The 17,993-nt window shown below is 47.9% G+C and overlaps 1 long non-coding RNA gene across 1 annotated transcript; it reads right to left on the reverse strand.

The window, feature by feature from the left end:
• Positions 1-783: 783 nt before the first annotated feature.
• On the reverse strand, positions 784-1,165 carry LOC113562740. The gene is made up of 2 exons (XR_003407146.1): positions 1,080-1,165; positions 784-988 (listed from the first exon to the last, which is right to left on the reverse strand). It is a non-coding gene; the product is annotated as an uncharacterized LOC113562740 (long non-coding RNA).
• Between the last annotated feature and the right edge of the window lie 16,828 nt (positions 1,166-17,993).

A 17,993-nucleotide genomic window follows, 5' to 3' on the forward strand; every position in this document is an offset into this window, starting at 1 on the left:
CGCGAGACTGTGCTCTCGGAGCCCTGATGATTCCGAGCGTATAGAGGGAGAGGGAGTTACAGGTTGAGAGAGAACTCTTGTGTACTCAACGGTCAGTTTATTTCACTGCAATTCGTACACCAAGTCGAACTAGGCGCAGATCGGAGATCTTCAACACTTGCGGCGCCGGAATGACGCGGCGGACTTCTTGATCGCGTCGGTTTCGGCGAGCTTTCACGCGTGCACCGATACACGAGGGGGCAGTTCGTCAAAGACACAGAATATGTTTATGTGCAGCGGCGAATCGATGACGCGCGCCTGACGAGCGTTCAGACGCTTCGGACGTCGAAATGAGAGAGCGGCTCAACAGCGAAGCGAGTTGAGAGTTGCTCGAGACTCGAATTAGTTCGAGATCGATCTTTACGCGAGCGCTGACAAAGCTCTAATAATGTTCCCGAACCTCGCTTTCCTTTGAATTCCCTCAGATAATTCGACTAACACGGTGACAACAAGGCTTCGGACGTTAGGCTCTTGATCTATACGTGTCGAAAAACTCGAGTCAATGTCGCGGACAGCCAGCGGATCGGCTAGCTCCATTGTTTCGAGTCGATCGAGTTCGCGAAAATAACTTATTTGTCGCGTTCTTACATGAAAACAAGCGAGCTCGAGAACTGTCTGAAGATCTCGAATAACGACGGATTAAATTAAGATTCAATGATTGTAATTCGGAACAGTGTTAAGTATTGTGCGGACGCTCAACACATTTGTACTCTAATACATTTGTATACATTTTTCGGTACTCACTTCGCACAGTGCAGCGGTTTTTGTGGGCTTCCAATCCGTAATTCCACTAGCAGTAATCCACGCTTCTCTTCTTTCATCGTCGGGTAATGTTGTTAGGCAATATCCGTTTTTATTAGAATTTGCACATCTCGGTGCACTGCAGTACTTCGGCATTTTGTAATCATTTATAATTTTCACAACAACAAGGAAACTGAACAAGGAAAATCTGCAAATAATATGTATATTCGTAGCTTTATTTCATGTAAATCAAATCGAAGAGGGACAAATATTTCCAAAAGTAATAATGTATTACTTACGGAGATCCGACTGATACGACGAAACACGACGGAACTATACTTTTAACCTCTTAGATGTCAATCGTGGAGCTTACAGCACCCCATCCAATCAGAGGCGATGCGGTCACGTGACCCAGTTCGCCACTCTCTCCCTTAGAGGCTCTCTAGACGAGAGGCAACATTTGCTGTCTTCGTCCAATCCTACCGAACCGTGTGACGTCACGAGACTCGCGAGTGATGAAGTCGCGAGCGATACAGCCGAAATCGCGGTTATATGTAATCAATATGTATAGATTATATATAATCAGCCGAATATGATTATATAAAAATAAGATCATATCACGCCAAACGGCGGATATTATTATGTACAATCCTATAAAATTACATACGTCATTAGATCTTTTCGGATCTAATTATGTATACCCGGTAAAAAATTGTTTATATATCATCATATAAAACTGTACATAATTATATAGAAACATAAAATTATGTATCAAATATATCCATATATGTCCATACGTACTTCCTTTCTCTTGTATAATTTCTGATCACATATATGTAGAATGAATAATAAGATAAATAATTGAAAAATAAGTAGAGAAGTAATTTGCGCATTGTCTTTTTGTAAAATTGTGATTTTGTATAATTGTGAGATAATATTTTATACATCATCATATATAATCGTATATAACATATGTTTCTATATATAGAAATATGTTATATACGATTATAGTTTTATAGGATTGTACATAATAATATCCGCCGTTTGGCGTGATATGATCTTATTTTTATATAATCATATTCGGCTGATTATATATAATCTATACATATTGATTACATATAACCGCGATTTCGGCTGTATCGCTCGCGACTTCATCACTCGCGAGTCTCGTGACGTCACACGGTTCGGTAGGATTAGACGAAGACAGCAAATGTTGCCTCTCGTCTACTACTCGAAGGCAGCCCGCAGCCGAAGCGTTGAGCGCACACGTACGTACGTTCTCGCTTGTGTGTCATCCCCACTACTTCGGTGCTGCTGGGGGTCCTCTGATTATATGTATTGCCGATGTCGGTAATACCAAGTCGGTAATGTCGGTCTCTACTTTCATTTCCCTTTCTGCCGCTACGAAATGACGGCGCTTTCGCGACGAAGCTCGGCCGTCACTTCAGGATCCCCTTAAGGTAAGTCTTTAAACCTTGTTTATTACATGATAAAGAAATGGTTGGCACTAAATTCAGTATGCAATGATAGAGTAGAATCGTATTAACAGGAAAATACGCGATTTGTTGAATTGCTTAATTGTAGAGGTTAGATTTCATGATCGCGGAACCGCTAGGCGTATGGCTCGTATAATGAGATATTCAGGATACTCTTAATATGAGATAATTATTGCTCGAATATGAAGATTATGTAGTGTAATAAAAAGAAAGAAAATACGTTAAGGTTAAAGAAAAGTTAATACGAATTTATATTACGAATTTTTGTGTATTTAATTTTTATAGAATCTGACTATGGAGGTTAGAGAAACGAGGAAGCGTTGACAGTGGAATCGTGAAGATTTGGCGAAGGCTGTGGCAGCAGTATTTTTATAAAAATATCTAATAAAGTTTTTTACTTGCAATACTGATGTATTTTGCACTTTTAACACCGATTTCTTAAGGTATCTTATATTAGGAGCACACTTTCTCGATCTTGCGTAAAGCTTTTTTTTCAAATTTTTTTAATTTTCAGAAAAAGTAATATTTAAATTAGATTTTTCATTTCACCAACCTAAAGCTTATTAAATTCTCTTCAAAATAACGTATTACATTTTTAAATTCTGCCTATAGATTTCCTTACATTCGGCAAAATCGATATGGTATCTCATAATCGGGGACTTTCCTCTACATATACAGTTATTTATCCGATTATATATACTTACAGTCACTGTAAGTATATATAATAAACTGTTATTGAATATTATTAAATATTATGAAATATTATACAACAAACTAAAACATTGGGTACTACAGTACTACAAAGCATGTAAGCGTGTTTGTAGTACTGTAGTACCTAATGTTTTAGTTTTATCTGTGCAATTTGTGATATTTGTAATAGTTTGTTGTATAATATTTCATAATATTTAATTAATATTTAATAATATTCAATAACAGTTTATTATAGTATATACTTACAGTGACTGTAAGTATATATAATCGGATAAATAACTATGTATATATATATATTGCTTTCTTTATTTTAACCTCTCCTATTACATGTATTTTATTTGTTCTCTTGTGTTTACATTAATAATGATTCCGTAATTAATTTAACTTGACCTTTTTCTATAATGGGCAATTGACATAACGTTCTCATTTCACCTTCAGATAAATACCACATTTGAATAACGCGGTATTAACATGGCGCATGTCACATGACATCTGACCAATCAAAGGAAGGAACCCGTCACGATCTGCATCACGGCATGGGACATTTTGCACAATTGTTGATCGTCATCTTCCTATCTTTTTGTAGACATCTTGCCGGCATCTTGCCGGCATCTTGCACATTTCCTGTTCATTGGGAATGTTTATTTCCGTGCGCGTGCGAGAGAGAGAAGGATGGCAAACGTCGTCGCGTGATGAAAGTTGATCCGCCTCGATAGCGGTAACGACGAATATATGCAATCTTTGCAGGGCATTACAATGGAAGTAAAATCTTTTTTGTTCCAATGTGATATCTCGCTTCGTTTCCGAGATATCAGCTTTAAAAGATACTCTTTATTTCCCCGCGAGAGAAAGAGAAGGATGCCAAACGTCGTCGCGTAATGAAAATCGATCCGCCGCGATAGTATAAGCGGAAGTCGTTAATCCACGTTCTTCACGCAGAGAAAATTTTCAGAAACAATGTCCTTTTTGAACGGGAGTGATATCTAGTTCCGTTTCCAAGATATGTGCCTTATCATCTGTTACTAAATTGTTGTTATTGTCGCTGTTTACTGAATGTAGTAAATTTACCGTCTCTCTCATTTAATGCATAGCATGCAGAAAGTGTTATATCCTGCGAGTAAATTGTATTTTTGGATATTATTGTTTAGTTCATGATAGAAACCAAGAAAATTTTATTTAAAAATACAGGATCCTCTTTACTATTTATTATTGTTATATTTTCGAAAAATTGAATAAAATGTAAATAAATTAAATTTATGTATAATAAAAGATAAAAAGGCGGATTTGTCATGTTTTTATTTCATTTTTTGTATTTATTTTTATTTCGTCGTCAAAATCGCCAATTCACTAACAAATGTCGTCAAAGTATACAAGTGTAGTGAAAGTAGCCAATTGACCGATAACGTTATTTTGACGACCGTCGTCAAAGTATCCGATTAACCGGTAAAAATTATGACGACCGTCGTCAAAGTAGCCAGAAGTCGTCAAAGTAGCCAATTCTTGCCTAAATTTGTCGTCAAAGTATACGATTGACGGTAATTGTGAAGGAGAGCTTCTTCCTCTCCGATTTCCTTCAAACTTGGTAGAAATGTATATTTTGGTCCTAAAACACGATTGCGAGAAGGAAAATCGTCGCTCTCAAGTAGAACCAAAGTTACAGCTTACTCAAAAATGACAGTTTCGGGGTTAGGAAATCTGTCATACCGGCAGTCTACGGGCGTAGCGCACACTAACCAAGCATGCGCGGTGTTTTTTCACACGCTTTTTATGTTTATTTTGTTCATAGTATACTTTATAGCAGCGAAATGTAAGATTACTTGTGTTAATTTCCAAATTGCTATTACACTTCGGACACTGTATTTCTTTGTTTATTAAATGATGCTCATTGGCAAATAAAAAGATAATTTGGTAATTATAGTTAAATACACAGTATTCTCTGCTTTAACCAAAATCAAACAGTTAAATAGAAATTATTCTCTACTTTAATCGAAAGTAAAAACTGCGAAAGACCTAACCCAACCCAACCCCGTTTTTTATTTAAAATCGGGAAGGTCGTCTGTAGTATACTTAATTACCAAATTATCTTTTTATTACAACCAAATCTATATATTACAACCAAAAGTCAACACCCAGTATATTATAAAATCGCAAATACAATTTTTTCGCTTGGTCATTAAAAATTGGACACCCTATATATTATAATTAAAAGTCGACACCCAGTATCAATATAATTACTCATCGGAAAAAATAAAGTTTAATCTCTCGTATCAAATTTTTCTAGAATCTCACAATTACAAGTTTTTCGGGTTGGTCAATTAAAATCGGACACTCTTTATATTATAATCGAAAGTCGACACCCAGTATATTATAATTAATCATCGGAATAAATAAAGTTTAATTTGTCATGTCAAATTTTTCTAGAATCACAAATACTAGAATGCGCACTGTTCTTTTAAGCGGAGCCGTCAGCCGTGCCGGCACTGCCGTAAACGCCGTCTAGTGGTGAAAAGGTGAACTGTACATTTTCCGTGACCAAGACGACGACGATAAGAGAGTTTCTTAATAAAATATTTCACGATGTGGACTTTGCATTGTAATATCTCCCTTCACCGGGCATGTAGGAGAAAAATAAAAACACTTTCATTATATAATTCGAGTACGCAGAATCGATTGAGCCTATTCTTAACTCGATCGATCCACGCGTTATTAAGATCCGAAAATCTCGGCTAGTCTCAACTAGTCGTCTCGCGTAAAATATCCACGGTCCATTTCTTGCTGCCGCTACGCGCGCATTTTGCGCTGCGCGTGAACTTGGTGCGAGACACTACCGTGTCTCTTGATATCCACGGTCCGTCTCTCGCTGCCGCTACGCGCGCATTTTGCGCTGCGCGTGAACTTGGCGCGAGACACTACCGTGTCTCTTGATGCGTATACTAAAATGTTTTATCCAACAAACGGTAAGAACTACAATTAATGAAAGTATATGACGATAAACAACTGTTTCATACATTTATTCAAAGACATTTTAATTGTAACTAATACTATTGCAGAAAAGGGAGAATATTTAGCCAAAATACTACACGATGGAAAAGAACAATTCGTATTATTAAATAAGAAGTCACGCTTATCATTTGAAAAAAAAAGAAATACAAATAGACAAGGGAGTGATAGCTAGATCCAATCTACCCACAGATGATTGCTATATTCTAGAAGATGCCTCACAAAACTCAATATTGTGTTCAACAATATTCGACAAAAGTACATTAGAAGAAATGTTGATCGAAGAAGTCAGAAAGAGACCCCCTTTGTATGATTATACATTGCCTTTGTCTGTACGTGGCAGACACAAACTTGCAGAGTTATGGAGAGAAATTTCTACCACTCTTAATGGTACTTGTTTCACATAAACCTGAATCATCAAATAAAATATTGATATTACATTAAGTGTTGTAAAAGTATAGTTTTACAAATGTATTAGGTCGTATCAGTCCTGATGACGCTAAAAAGAGATGGAAATCACTTAAGGACACGTTTAGTAAAGCAGTAGCTGAAGGAAAAAATCCAGTGGATCAGCGAGATCGAGTTCACAAAAACCATGGAAATATTTTGAAGCAATGTCCTTCTTACGTTTGGTATCTACAAACAGAAAGTATCACTTTTCATACATGTATATGTTGCAAGCATAATACAAAATCAGGTATTTTAATCATACAATCAGGCATTTTAAAATCAGGGATATACACAGGTTGTCTAAAAAGAAACCGAACTTTTGCTCTAGAAATGGTACTTGTCGCGATATCTAGTTGCAGTGGGTAAAATTCAATACTTTGAACTCTATATTATTAATCGTGCACAAGAGCATTTGATTCGGTTCATAACAGTCCATTGTGTGATGTGAAATGTAACGGATGTTTCGTGACCTGTCACAAAATCGCGATGGAGCAACGCGCCAACATTAAGTTCTGCGTGAAATTAAAGAAAACTTTTACTGAAACGTTTGCGTTACTAAAAGAAGTATATGAAGATAATTGCCTATCCCGTACACAAGTTTACGACTGGTTTACTCGATTCAAGAACGGCTGGGAGTCAATTGAAGACGACTCGAAAAGTCGTCCGAAGACGTCGATTACGTTCCAAATTCGTTCCAAATGGGCAGAATATCACTGAGAAATATTATTTGGAAATTTTAAAACGCCTTTGGAATCGAATTTTACGGATACGGCCAGAGTATCGCGCTCAGGAAAGTTGGACGCTGCTGCATGACAATGCACCTTCACACAAGACCATCGCTGTGCGTCAATTTTTGGGTAAAAAAAGGCATTGTCACGCTTGACCATCCACCCTACTCGCCCGATCTGGCTCCCTGCGACTACTTTTTGTTCCTAAAACTAAAAATTGCAGTGAAAGGGACACGTTATAACAATATTACCGACATTGAGGCCGCTGTAACCGAGGTACTGAACGACATATCAAAACAAGACCTAGAAAGGTCCTTCGAAATGCTTGCCACGCGTTCTCAACGTTGTATTGATGCAGAGGGAGCTTATTTTGAGTAAATAAACGTGCGTTTATAAAGATACTTCTTGTAGTTTTTTTTCTAGAGCAAAAGTTCGGTTTCTTTTTAGACAACCTGTGTACAACTTAAAATATCATAAATCGTATAATGACTCATTGCAAGCATATTTTATTTTACAGTTCCATTTCTAACCTTACGACTCCAATTATTGAGTCGTCTAACAATCTTTTTGATGAGAACAGCTTAAACAGCATCGAACATGAAAGTAATGAAGATATTAATAGTTGTACATATTATCTATTATTTGCTGTCTGACCAATTGCATTATAAATTGTATTTATGTATTAATGTATAGACATTATAAATATATTTAAACAATCTCTCTTTGCAGATGAATCTCCTAAATCCCGTATTAAACGGACTAAAACAAACAATGATGTAAGTGCATCAATAAATCGTATAGCTGAAGCATTTTGTAATAAAGAAATGCGTTATAAATCTACCAAAACCACCTGAATTAAATGCGTTGTATGGTATGTTTATATACATAAAACAAAGATTGCTCAAATTGAATAAAAAAAACACAGAATACACTTTTATTAAAATTTCTACAAGAGATTGCTAAGGAAGAACAACACGAGGATGAATAATTTGTTATTAGTTTTGCGTGACATATATTGGCAATTGTTTAGTTCCTATGTTTTTATTTTCCTTTTTTCATTCTTGCCTTAAGTAGATATATAGGGCCGGTTTTGACCCATGGGACAACGAGGCGGGGGGTGAGGGGGGCTGAGTCAGCAGGGGGAGGGGGATGAGTCTGCAGGGGGTGAGTCAGCAGGGGGAGGGGGCATGTTCAAGGTCACGGGGGGATGAGTCAGCAGGGGGAAAGGGGTGCTGACTCAGCAGGGGTATCATGTTCACATCGGAGAGATGAATCAGCAGGGGGGGTCGTATATTGTTACATGTGTAGACCGAACATGTTCAAGGTCACGGGGGGGCTGACTCAGCAGGGGTATCATGTTCACATCGGAGAGATGAATCAGCAGGGGGGGTCGTATATTGTTACAATTGTTACATGTGGTACAGCGCTATTGTTACCTATTGCATCATCAGCGCAATTTTATATACGCTTGGACCTGCACGAACATGTTCAAGGTCAGATGACGTGTCATCGTTTTTTTTCGGAACGTGCCCCGAAACTGCGCAGTAGCGCAAATGGCGGCTGCACTATTGTGTTACATAGTGCAACATCAGCACTGCTTTTATATACGCTTGGACCTGCACGATCATGTTCAAGGCCAGGTGATACCATCGCTAATTTTGCGGACGTGTGCGAAACTGTGCAGTAAGTAATGCATATATAAAACGGAGAAGTGTGTCCGATCGAGCAAAACGCTAGGATGTTCCTGTTGCTGCCGGACGATAGTGAGATTCTCGGTCTGACCAGCGAGCAGTTGCAGTACGTTCCGAAGATCATTCTCCTGGAACGATACGGCGACTACGTGGAAGGGTTGTGGAACAGGTTACCGGAACACCTGAGACGCGATCCTGAGGTGCGACGGTACCGCAAGTGCTACGCGCACCACAACCAGCCCTAGCAGCGTATACACATAGACAGATTTGCGCCGCGGATCATAGAATGTTCTACGTGTCGAGCGATCGAGGCGCGAGGGTCGCGCGGATCGGTTTGTGACAAGGCTACGCAGACCTAGGCGCATGATCGCTGGCGATGGAAGAGCAGGATTCCTATCGGTATTAGAAATTCCACGTTAAGAGCAGTTTAGAGTTAGATGTCGAAGACGTTCTCGCGGACGATCGCGCACAAGAAACAGTATTCAGGGACGTTCAACGAGTCTCGATAGCGAAGTTTTTGCGCGATCGCGAGGCCGGTATACATCGAACCTGTGAACGTTCCGTGAAACAAAATGTTGTAAATCAGAAGAAGACTATCGATAAGACGCCTTATCACGTAAGATGGACAGTGTACAGGCAGGTGTTGGAAGAATGTAAGATCGAAGACAAAGATAGTTATTCATGCACGGATGACTACCGTATTCACGTGAGGGATATAGTTAGCAAGATAAAATTCCACGTGAGGGATATACGGGGTAGCAAGGTCAAGGTCCACCGTGACGTGTTGTACGCGTCGATTCCCGCAGGCAACGGGCGGTACTGCGAACTGATAGTGATGGAGGGGTTTTACTATAATATATGTGACCCTCCACCATTACCAACCACGGACTATAAGGAGGAGAGTAAAAATTACGAGGGTATACCGCTCAACTATTGTGCGTTGAAGTCGAATTACTACAATGTTCTAGATATAGTAGGACATTGCAAACTGTGTTATCGGGTTACATGCAAGTGCAGCGAATTGTAAGACAAAGTCTACTTGGAGCGTGAGTACGATGGACGAACGCGAGCTCGCCGGGCGCGTCGAGACGCTATGCGCATACTTCGAGTGGGAACTTAAGTGCGACGAGTACCTGCGAACATTGCGGGAAGAGTGTTGTCGGGTAGGAAGCGCGCGGTCGGTAACCGGTCGGAGGTTCGCTGTGGTCGCGAGGATTGCGCGCCTGGAGGGTGTAAGGAACCGTCTGAGACGGCGATTCGAGTACGTGGGTGCGGGACTCGGCGAGCAGAGTGGACTCTCCTGGACGGAGGTGGAGACGGCGTTCAGGAACCGCGTACTAACCGGTGCGGTGGTCAACGACAGCCACGTCGAGCCGCGCTGATTTCTCGAGGATGCCAGAGACGTGGTGATTGAGCGCGTGCGCGGTAGCCTCGTTACGTTGAACGGTGTGAAGGTGAACACCGCGTTCAACGCCGAGTTTGTAGCGGGCGAGAAGACGGCGGTAAAGACGATCACCACGCGAAACCATGGAGTGTTACCCACCTCCGACCTTCGCGAGTGGTACGACAAGCACGTGACGGAGAGTACTCTGGCGTCTCTCGACGAATTCCAAGAGCGGGACAGTGGGTGGGCGTTGTCCAGGATACTGAACCTAACGGTCAACGTGAACAGGTACAACCCCATGCGTGCGGGGTGTGTCATCGATATACCGCGCGCGATCCAAGTGAAATATGCGGTGGTCAACGTGAGATCGACGAACAATGAGTGCTTCGCCCGGGCGGTGGTCGCCGCTCTTTATCCCTGCGCCAAACATGCGGAAAGGGTGGCGCAATATCCCGATTACGCTGCTGTGTTAGATGTGACTGGTAGAGACTTTCCCATGACCCTCGACCAGATGGTCAGGTTCGAGCGCAATAACGGAATATCAATAAACGTATTCGCCGAGGATGACTATAACAGGCGAGGGGCCATCGTTCCGCTGAGGTTAACCGACCACAAGCGGAACAAACACGTCAACCTGCTGTACGTGCCCGACAGCCGCGCGTAGCAGCCGGGACACTTCGCGTGGATCAAGGATCTATCGCGCCTGGTTAGCGCCCAATGCAGCAGGAAGCAGCACCGAAAGTACATCTGCGATCGGTGAGTTTTCGTAGAAACAATAGCCTACAGCATATCACAAAAGAATCATAATGTTCACGCAGGTGCCTACACTACTTCCCAACCGAGGAGAGGCTGTCCGCTCACACCATCGACTGCGAGACTATCAACGACTGCGCGATAGTCCTGCCCAGCGAGGACGATAAGCTGCTAGCCTTCCGAAACTACAAGAGGAAGGAGCGTGCACCGTTCGTCGTGTAAGCGGATCTCGAGTGCACGTTGGAGAAGAATGAGCAGGAGAAGGGTACGGCAAACACCAGCGCGTATCAACGGCACAGAGCGTTCAGCGTGGGATACTACGTGCGTTGCGCGTACGAGTCGTTGTCCGCGTACAGAACGCATCGCGGGGAGGACTGCGTGTCGTGGTTCGTCGGAGAGCTCGGCGAACTGGCGCGGCGCGTCAAGACGATCCTCGCGTTCAACGTGCCCATGAGGGACCTCACCCCGGAGCAGTGCGAGGAACTTCGCGATGCAGCGCGGTGCCACGTGTGCGGTAAACCGATCGCGGCGGGTGACACCCGGGTGCGTGATCACTGTCACCTAACCGGTCGCTACAGAGGCCCAGCGCACTCGACGTGCAATCTAAACTATAAGGACTCGCACGTTATCCCCGTGATATTCCACAATCTCTTCGGCTACGACGCGCACTTCATCATCGAGGACGTGGTGAACGCCTTCGAGGGCAGTGTGGAGTTACTGCCGCTGACGAAGGAGCGGTACATCGCGTTCACGAAGAACGTCGCGAACACCGCGGACAGGTACGGAGCCAGAGCGTGCGTGAAACTGCGGTTCATAGACTCGTACAAGTTTCTCAGCACAAGTCTCGACAAACTAGCGTCCTATCTCGACCCGAGCCACATGCGCATTCTACGTGCGGAGTTTCGACATCTCTCCGAGGAGGATTTCCAGCTCCTCACGCGGAAAGGCGTATTTCCATACGAGTACGTCGATAGCGTCGAGAAACTGCATGAGGCCCGTTTACCGCCGCGCGAGTCCTTCCACAGTTCGCTGACCGGCGATACGGTGTCAGATGACGACTACGCGCACGCGACAACCGTGTGGAACAGATTCGCTATCGAGAACCTCGGACAGTACAGCGACATGTACCTAAAAACGGACGTTCTCCTCCTGGCGGATGTGTTTGAGAATTTTCGCGACACGTGCATACGGAGTTACGGCCTGGACCCGGCGCACTACTACACACTACCGGGCTACACGTGGGACGCGATGCTGCTGCACACGAGCATCGTGTTCGAGCTGCTGACGGACGTGGATATGGGGCTGTTCGTGGAACGCGGCGTGCGCGGTGGGCTGAGTCAATGCTCGCACAGATACGCACGAGCCAACAACAGATACGCGCCATCATACGATCCGTCCGAGCCGTCGTCGTATCTCATGTACTACGACGTGAATAACCTGTACGAGTGGGCCATGTGTCAGCCGTTGCCTCGTGGGGAGTTTCGCTGGGTCGAGGACGTCTCGACACTCGACGTGCACGCGATCCCCCCGGACTCGCCTACAGGGTACATCCTCGAGGTCGACCTGAAGTATCCGCGACTTCTACACGACGCGTACGCGGACCTACCGTTTTGTCCGACGTGCGAAGCACCGCCAGACAAGCGGCAGGAAAAGCTCCTCGCGACTCTGTGCGATAAGCAGCAGTACGTCATACACTACCGCACGCTGCAGCAGTGCACGAGCCACGGCCTTCGCGTCGCGAGGATTCACCGCGCGCTGGAGTTCGCGCATCCGCTTGGCTCCGGGACTACATCGAGCTGAACACGGCGTTTAGGACGCGCGCGACGAACGATTTCGAGACAAACCTGTACAAGCTTATGAACAACGCCGTCTTCGGTAAGACGATGGAGAACGTTCGCAATCGCGTCGACGTGAAACTCGTGACGCGCTGGGAGGGGAGATACGGTGCCGAGGCTCTTATGTCGCGTTCGAACTTCCACAGCCGAGCCGTTTTCGGGGAGAATCTCCTCGCCGTGGAGCTGTGGAGGCTGAAGGCCACGTTCAACCGGCCGATATACGTGGGCATGTGTATTCTGGACATCTCGAAGACGCGCCTCTACGAGTTCCACTACGATTACATGGCCTCGCTGTACGGTGACAAGTGTCGGATCATGTACACGGACACGGACAGTCTGATATACTGCATCGAGTGCGAGGACGCGTACGCGGACATGAGGCGCGACATCGCGCGCTTCGATACGAGCGACTATCCGGCGGACAACGCGTACGACATGCCACAGCGGAACAAGAAGGTACCGGGGCTCATGAAGGATGAGAACAACGGCGCCGTCATGACCGAATTCATCGGGCTGAGGGCGAAGATGTACGCGTTGAGGGTGTGCGGAAAGAAGGATACGAAGAAGATCAAGGATGTGTGCAGGAGCGTCGTGGGGCGAACGATAACGTTTGACAACTACGCGCGCTGTTTGAGCGAATCAGTGGAGATGACCCGCCAACAGTCGCGCATTCAGTCGAAGCTCCATCGGGTCTACACCATAGCGGAGACGAAGCTCGCCCTCAGCCCGCACGACGACAAGCGGTACATCGTACCCGACCGCACCAGCACCCTTCCGTGGGGGCATTACGCCATTCCACAGTGACATGCACGAGGGGAAAGCGAGAGAACAAATCGTGTGTATGATACTGTATTCATTCATCGTAATAAACATAATACACAGTAGTACATGGTCTTATATCTTTGCCTATAAAAGTATATAAATATATAGGTAGGAGTGTCTGCCATGAGGCGGGGACAGTAAGCGTAACAAACGGTGAGCCGCTCACGCGACGCGATAACGGTCAGTTTCTGATTACAGCGGTAGGCGCGAACATATCTCGACGATACGCCTACTGTCCCCGCCTCATGTCAGACATCCTGTACATAAGCACATGGAGGTCTATACGCGTACAATCACAATACATTGTCCCTACTGATCCAAGAATTGTGCGACGCGTCCATTCCGAGCCACTTGACGTACACATCGTTTCCTCTTCGCCGCAGCACCTTTTCCACGAGATAAACGTCCGGATGCCGTGCTCTGAGTAACTCGTGCTCGTAGAAGCCGCCGGAGATCGGATTACCGCGATAGTCTTGCAACAGGTACGTCGCGGGATTGGTCCGTTGCACCTTCGCCACCGTGAACACCTCCGTGGTCCAATTCGGTGTATAGCCCTTCGCGAAGACGGTTTTATGCTTGCTCACGCGCACCGTATCACCCGCGCGGAATTTTGCTGGCGCGGCGATCTTCACGCGCTTGTAAACAGTGGACAGCAGTCGAGAAGCTGTGGCCGGCGTGACGTCGACCGGCCGCATGGCGATAGTGCGGTGCCGGCGAGCGTTGTACTCTCGCACGAGGCGCGATAACGCGTCTGTCCACTCGTACGATCCATTGAGCGTAAACCTTCCACATTTCATTCTTCAGCGTACGATTGAAGCGTTCCACTATCGAGGCCTTCATTACCGAGTGCGTGGAATAGTGATTTATACCGTTCGTACGCGCTAGTTCTCGCACCTGCGCGTTGTAGAATTCCTTGTCCTCGTCGGTCTGCAGGTTCCGCGGACACCTGCGGTCGTCGCGGAATATCTGAGCGAGCGCCTCGGCCACCTCGCTTCCGGACTTACGCTTGAGAGGTACCGCCCACGCGTACTTGCTCAGTGCGTCGATGATCGTTAATATATAGCGGTAGCCTCTGTTCTGCCGCGCGTAGGATTGCACGTCGATCAGATCTGCCTGCCACAGGTCGTCGTATCCGCGTACGATCACGCGACGACGAGGAAAGTTTCTGCGCGCTGGCGCGTGTAACTCACGCACCAGTTGCAACCTCTCCGAACTAACGTTGCCGCACGCCTTGACCCTCATCGTGGCGCGATTCGGCGGGCCGATCCTGTCTCCTTAGTACGGACTCGATCTACCGTTACGATCGGTCCGTTGATCGCCCCCGTTCGTCCGTCGAATGGTCCGTCGATCGGTCGTTCGACGGTCGGTCCGTTGATCGACCCGTTGATCGGTCCGTTGATCGGTCCCGTTGATCGACCCGTTGATCGGTCCGTCGATCGGTCGGTCGGTCGGTCGGTCGGTGCGTTCGTCCGCTCGCTTCACTCTCCCGTAAAGGGCGGTCTGTCGATGCTCACGTAGGTTAGCGCTGCTTCGTCGGTTTTCGAGAGCCCGGCCAGGTCGCTGCGTAGCCTCGATACCGTTGCCTCGAGATCGTTCGCCCGTTCCTCGCACGACTGTGCGGTCCTCGTCACCCTGTCCAATCGGTTCGTGTTGGATCTAGCGTCCGTGCGCGCCTTCGCCACATTTTCCGTGAGGTACTTGATCCTCCCGTCGTGCGCCTGCAATTGCGTCGTGAGGGAGGTCGCGTCGGACTGGAGCCGCAACAGCGACGCAGTAATTCGCTCCTCCTGAGCGTTGATCCGCAGCCCCGTTTCCTCGATGACCCTGCGCAACTCAGCCACCCCGCCGTTCGTACCGTCGACGTGCGCTTGTAGCGCGGCGACCGCCTCCCGCAGCTCACGATAGTCCCTCCGCTGGGCCTCGGATAACGACCCGATCCGCTGGTCCACGTGGTATCGGTTTACCGCATCATACTCCTCCCGCGGTATGGCCACGTGCCGTATTCGTCGCCTCTTAGCGTCGTACTCGTCGCCGTCCGGGACCCGGCAGAGAGCGTTGTCACGCACGTAACCGCGAACGTCGCATGTTCGAAACCCCGTCTCGTGGTCGCCGCTCCGCGCGAGGGTAGCGCCGAACTTGTTCACCGGCATCGATGCGTCGTGAACGGTGCTTCAGATCGTAATGATACCCGCCTCTCGGAGCTCCTCGATTATAGACAGGAACTCGGCGTCGTGCGAATCGTTGCCTGCGTTGCGAGACGCCTCGATCAGCCTGAGACGATCCACCAGCTCGTTCGGATCGTCCCAGTGCACGTAGTCGATCGCGTTGTCGGTTACCCGCATGGTTGGAAGCGACTGCGGTGGTGGTGGTGGTGGTGGTGGCGGTGGCTGCGGTTCCACACCGGCTCCACCGTGACCCGCGGCCGAGTCAATGCACATCAACGGTGCGATAATCTGCTTGTACTTAACGCCCTTGTTAATCTGTATCGGTCTGTGCGCCTGATACCGCTGCCTGTGCGCGTTCGTCGCCGACAGAATCCGGCGGTACATCGTCGTGTCCTGTACGGTGTACACGCGCTCGTCGGGCTTGCGCATGAAGATCAGCTCGTACAGACCGGGCGCACCCTCGTACCGCGTACCGTTCACGAATATGGTGTCGTCCGAGCCGACGTCGAAGTACTTGTCGCCGAGCATCGTGCCGGTCTCACCGATGTACACCCCGTACACGGTGTCGATGGTGCTCGTCCTGCTGGCTGGCCCGCGACCACTATTCGTGAACAGAGCGCCCACGTACTTCCGGCCCAACGGCCCCAGCGTGGCGAGCAGCGCATCCCTGCTATCGTCCATTCGCATGACCTCGGCGACGGATCGCTCCAGCGGGCTCATCGGCACCGCCGCGTCGGACCCGAGCGTCGCGCTTATCAACGGTGATGACGTGGCGCTCAGTCTCTGCTGACCTATCTTTAGCCTCTGCGGCGTAATCATCCGCCGCTTCTGCGGTGTCACTATCGCGGATGACAAGGCGTCAGCGTCCTCGTACTCACACTTCATCTTCACGCGATACACGTCGTCGCCGACGGTGTGCTCGACCAGTCGTTTCAACGGCTCGACGATGGACTTGAAGTGGGTCTCCAGGGCCCGCTCGTCGTCCATTCTGTCAGTCCTCAGACTCCGGTGTTTCCTGCGGATGGATTCGCGCTCCTGCAACGTACGCGCGACTGCACCACTCGACATGCCCGCGAAGACTGCCCGCTCCCCGGCTCCCCCGCCTACGGCACGGCGAACTCGTTGAATCCGCGCCTGTACCGACCGTTCCGAAGTGCGCTGTCCTTGTCTATCACGAGGAATCCGTGCCGTAGGCGCCAACAGTCGCGACACAGCGTGGCGACTTCCTCGAAGGTCATGTCAGCGTTCACGTGATCGTTGTACACGTGCCGCAGATTCGTGCTGTCCTGTCGAAAGAGGATCAGCAGATTCGCGTTATCGCGCAGCAGGTGTTTCGGTATCTGAGTGTACGTCTGACACAGATAGAAGCAGTCGACAAGCGAGTGCCGCCCCATCGAGAAGTGCTCCCTCATGGCGTCCTGCCTGTCGCACGCGACGTCGTCGAACACGAATATCGAGTGCGGCGGGGCCTTGTGCGGCGGTACGACGTCACCGCTATCGTGGAACGCGTGATAACCGATCCCGTCCATCGACCCGAGTAGGCGCTCCAGATAGCGGTACTTCGGCTGTTGCAGCGACTTCGAATACACGTATACGTTCTCGAAGCGCACGCCGTGCGGACTCTCGAGCAGGCTGTTCACGACGTTCGTCTTGCCACATCCCGACGGTCCGCACACCAGGGCGCGTATGGTAGTCGGTAGCAGAGGCCCGTGCTTGCTCGCTCTCGTCGCTCCACTCCCGATCCTGTCGTCCACGTTCGACACTCGTATCCGCACGGGCTGCCTGACGTAACGCATGTCGCGCGTCGAGGCGCCCCCCGCTATTTATACGCGGAACGAACCCACCTGTTCGATCAGTCGCGACCTCGAGGCTGCTGCTGCTGCTGCGCGCGTCTACGGCTACTCCGGTGTGCGACGAATGCGTCTAACCGCTCACCGCGCGGGGCTGCTCAATCGCGCCATAGACGCGCTACCCTTCGAGCTGCACATTCCCGGCTACCAGTACTGCGCACACGGTACGAGACTCGCGAAACGACTCGCGCGAGGCGATCGAGGCGTGAACCCGTTGGACGCCGCCTGTCGCGAACACGACATCGCCTACTTGCGGAGTCGGGAGTTGGTCGAACGGCACGCGGCAGACCGGGTGCTCGCGGACAGGGCGCGCGAGCGCATCTCGGCG

The sequence above is a fragment of the Ooceraea biroi genome, chromosome 10 (genome assembly GCF_003672135.1).
Source record: "Ooceraea biroi isolate clonal line C1 chromosome 10, Obir_v5.4, whole genome shotgun sequence".
Lineage (NCBI taxonomy): Eukaryota > Metazoa > Arthropoda > Insecta > Hymenoptera > Formicidae > Ooceraea > Ooceraea biroi.